The following is a 4,585-nucleotide window of genomic DNA, read 5'->3' on the forward strand; positions in this document are numbered from 1 at the left end:
GGTCTACCAGTTTACAGACCTACCACCGTTTGATTGACTATAAGTCACTCAATTCAACTCGAAATGGATTCAAATTCATGCCATTTCGAAGATGTCGAAGGGCAGTTGAAAATGGAAGAAACGAAGATGAAAAACTCCAAGTATGTTAAGAGTTATGATGGAAATAGTTACACTCGCGCTTTCGCCTAGCAGTTTATAGACCTACCTCCAAGTGAATGACCATAACTCACTCAATTCAACTCCGAATTCATTGAAATTTGTTCCATTTCGAAGGAGTCGAAGTGTAGTTTAAAACAGAAGAAACAGAGATGAAAAACTCCAAGTATCTTAAGAGTTATGATGGAAATAGTTAGACTCGCGCTTTGGTCTAGCAGTTTACAGACCTACTTCCGATTCATTGACCATATGTCACTCAATTCGACCGGAATTTATTCAAATTCATGCCATTTGGAAGATGTCGAAGAGTAGTTGAAAAGGAAAGAAGCGGAGATTAAAAACTCCAAGTATTTTAAGAGTTATGATAGAAATAATTAGACTCGCGCTTTCGCCTAGCAGTTTAGAGACCTACATCCGATTTAATGACCTTAACTCACTCAATTCAACACGTAATTCATTGAAATTTGTTCCATTTCGAAGGAGTCGAAGTGTAGTTTAAAACGGAAAAAACAGAGATGAAAAACTACTTGTATTTTGAGAGTTATGATGGAAATAGTTACATTCGCGCTTTGGTCTAGCAGTTTGCAGACATACGTCCGATTGAATGACCATAACTCACTCAATTCAACTCCGAATTCATTGAAATTTGTTCCATTTCGAAGGTCTCGAAGTGTAGTTTAAAACGGACGAAACAGAGATGAAAAACTCTAAGTATTTTGAGAGTTATGATGGAAATAGTTAGACTCGCGCTTTGGTCTAGCAGTTTACAGACCTACCTCCGGTTGGTTGACCATAACTCAGTCAATTCAAATCGGAATTGATTCAAATTCATGCCATTTCGAAGATGTCGAAGCGTAGTTGAAAACGGAAATGAAAAACTCAAAGTATTTTAAGAGTTATGATGGAAATAGTTAGACTCGCGCTTTCGCCTAGCAGTTTACAGACCTACCTCCGAGTGAATGATCATAACTCACTCAATTCAACTCAGAATTCACTGAAATTTCTTCCATTTCGAAGGAGTCGAAGTGTTGTTTAAAACGGAAGAAACCGAGATGAAAAAACCCAAGTATTTTGAGAGTTATGGTGGAAATAGTTAGACTCGCACTTTGGTCTAGCAGTTTACAGACCTACCTCCGATTGATTGACTATAACTCACTCAATTAAATTTGAAATGGATTCAAATTAATGCCATTTCGAAGATGTCGAAGTGTTGTTTAAAACGGAAGAAATGCAGATGAAAAACTCCAAGTATTTTAAGAGTTATGATGAAAATAGTTAGACTCGCGCTTTCGCCTAGCAGTTTACAGACCTACCTCCCAGTGAATGACCATAGCTCACTGAATTCAACTCAGAATTCATTGAAATTTCTTCATCCCATTTTGAAGATGTCGAAGTGTAGTTGAAAACGAAAGAAACAGAGATGAAAAACTCCAAGTATCTTAAGAGTTATGATGGAAATAGTTAGACTCGCGCTTTGGTCTAGCAGTTTACAGACCTACCTTCGATTCATTGACCATAAGTCAATCAATTCGACCGGAATTGATTCAAATTCTTGCCATTTGGAAGATGTCGAAGAGTAGTTGAAAATGAAAGAAACGGAGATTAAAAACTCCTAGTATTTTAAGAGTTATGATAGAAATAATTAGACTCGCGCTTTCGCCTAGCAGTTTAGAGACCTACATCCGATTTAATGACCTTAACTCACTTAATTCAACACGTAATTCATTGAAATTTGTTCCATTTCGAAGGAGTCGAAGTGTAGTTTAAAACGGAAGAAACAGAGATGAAAAACTACTTGTATTTTGAGAGTTATGATGGAAATAGTTACATTCGCGCCTTGGTCTAGCAGTTTGCAGACATATGTCCGATTGAATGACCATAACTCACTCAATTCAACTCCGAATTCATTGAAATTTGTTTCATTTCGAAGGAGTCAAAGTGTAGTTTAAAACGGACGAAACAGAGATGAAAAAACCCAAGTATTTTGAGAGTTATGGTGGAAATAGTTAGACTCGCACTTTGGTCTAGCAGTTTACAGACCTCCCTCCAATTGATTGACTATAACTCACTCAATTAAATTTGAAATGGATTCAAATTCATGCCATTTCGAAGATGTCGAAGTGTTGTTGAAAACGGAAGAAATGGAGATGAAAAACTCCAAGTATTTTAAGAGTTATGATGGAAATAGTTAGACTCGCGCTTTCGCCTAGCAGTTTACAGACCTACCTCCCAGTGAATGACCATAGCTCACTGAATTCAACTCAGAATTCATTGAAATTTCTTCATCTCATTTTGAAGATGTCGAAGTGTAGTTGAAAACGAAAGAAACAGAGATGAAAAACTCCAAGTATCTTAAGAGTTATGATGGAAATAGTTAGACTCGCGCTTTGGTCTGGCAGTTTACAGACCTACCTTCGATTCATTGACCATAAGTCAATCAATTCGACCGGAATTGATTCAAATTCTTGCCATTTGGAAGATGTCGAAGAATAGTTGAAAAGGAAAGAAACGGAGATTAAAAACTCCTAGTATTTTAAGAGTTATGATAGAAATAATTAGACTCGCGCTTTCGCCTAGCAGTTTAGAGACCTACATCCAATTTAATGACCTTAACTCACTCAATTCAACACGTAATTCATTGAATTTTGTTCCATTTCGAAGGAGTCGAAGTGTAGTTTAAAACGGAAGAAACAGAGATGAAAAACTCCAAGTATTTTAAGAGTTATGACGGATATAGTTAGACTCGCGCTTTCGCCTAGCAGTTTACAGACCTACCTCCGAGTGAATGACCATAACTCGCTCAATTTGACTCAGAATTCATTGAAATTTCTTCCATTTCGAAGGAGTCAAAGTGTTGTTTACAATGGAAGAAACGGAGATGAAAAAAGCCAAGTATTTTGAGAGTTATGGTGGAAATAGTTAGACTCGCACTTTGGTCTAGCAGTTTACAGACCAACCTCCATTTGATTGACCATAACTTACTCAATTTGACTCGGAATTGATTCAAATTCATCCCATTTTGAAGATGTCGAAGTGTAGTTGAAATCGAAAGAAACAGAGATGAAAAACTCCAAGTATTTTAAGAGTTATGATGGAAATAGTTAGACTCGCGCTTTCGCCTAGCAGTTTACAGACCTACCTCCGAGTGAATGACCATAGCCCACTCAATTCAACTTAGAATTCATTGAAATTTCTTCCATTTCGAAGGAGTCGAAGTGTTGTTTAAAACGGAAGAAACCGAGATGAAAAAAGCCAAGTATTTTGAGAGTTATGGTGGAAGTAGTTAGACTCGCACTTTGGTCTAGCAGTTTACAGACCTACCTCCGATTCATTGACCATATGTCACTCAATTCGATCGGAATTTATTCAAATTCGTGCCATTTGGAAGATGTCGAAGAGTAGTTCAAAAGAAAAGAAGCGGAGATTAAAAACTCCAAGTATTTTAAGAGTTATGATAGAAATAATTAGACTCGCGCTTTCGCCTAGCAGTTTAGAGACCTCCATCCGATTTAATGACCTTAACTCAATCAATTCAACACGTAATTCATTTAAATTTGTTCCATTTCGAAGGAGTCGAAGTGTAGTTTAAAACGGAAGAAACAGAGATGAAAAACTACTTGTATTTTGAGAGTTATGATGGAAATAGTTAGACTCGCACTTTCGCCTAGCAGTTTACAGACCTACCTCCCAGTGAATGACCATAGCTCACTGAATTCAACTCAGAATTCATTGAAATTTCTTCATCCCATTTTGAAGATGTCGAAGTGTAGTTGAAAACGAAAGAAACAGAGATGAAAAACTCCAAGTATCTTAAGAGTTATGATGGAAATAGTTAGACTCGCGCTTTGGTCTGGCAGTTTACAGACCTACCTTCGATTCATTGACCATAAGTCAATCAATTCGACCGGAATTGATTCAAATTCTTGCCATTTGGAAGATGTCGAAGAGTAGATGAAAAGGAAAGAAACGGAGATTAAAAACTCCAAGTATTTTAAGAGTTTTGATAGAAATAATTAGACTCGCGCTTTCGCCTAGCAGTTTAGAGATCTACATCCGATTTAATGATCTTAACTCACTCAATTCAACACGTAATTCATTGAAATTTGTTTCATTTCGAAGGAGTCGAAGTGTTGTTTAAAACGGAAGAAACCGAGATGAAAAACTACTTGTATTTTGAGAGTTATTATGGAAATAGTTACATTCGCGCATTGGTTTAGCAGTTTGCAGACATACCTCCGATTGAATGACCATAACTCACTCAATTCAACTCCGAATTCATTGAAATTTGTTCCATTTCGAAGGAGTCGAAGTGTAGTTTAAAACGGAAGAAACGGAGATGAAAAACTCCAAGTATCTTAAGAGTTATGATGGAAATAGTTAGACTCGCGCTTTGGTCTAGCAGTTTACAGACCTACCTCCGATTCATTGA

The sequence above is a fragment of the Tasmannia lanceolata genome, unplaced genomic scaffold, assembly GCF_043159265.1.
Source record: "Tasmannia lanceolata isolate RefF3 unplaced genomic scaffold, GAP_Taslan_0.1 ptg000018l, whole genome shotgun sequence".
Classification (NCBI taxonomy): domain Eukaryota; kingdom Viridiplantae; phylum Streptophyta; class Magnoliopsida; order Canellales; family Winteraceae; genus Tasmannia; species Tasmannia lanceolata.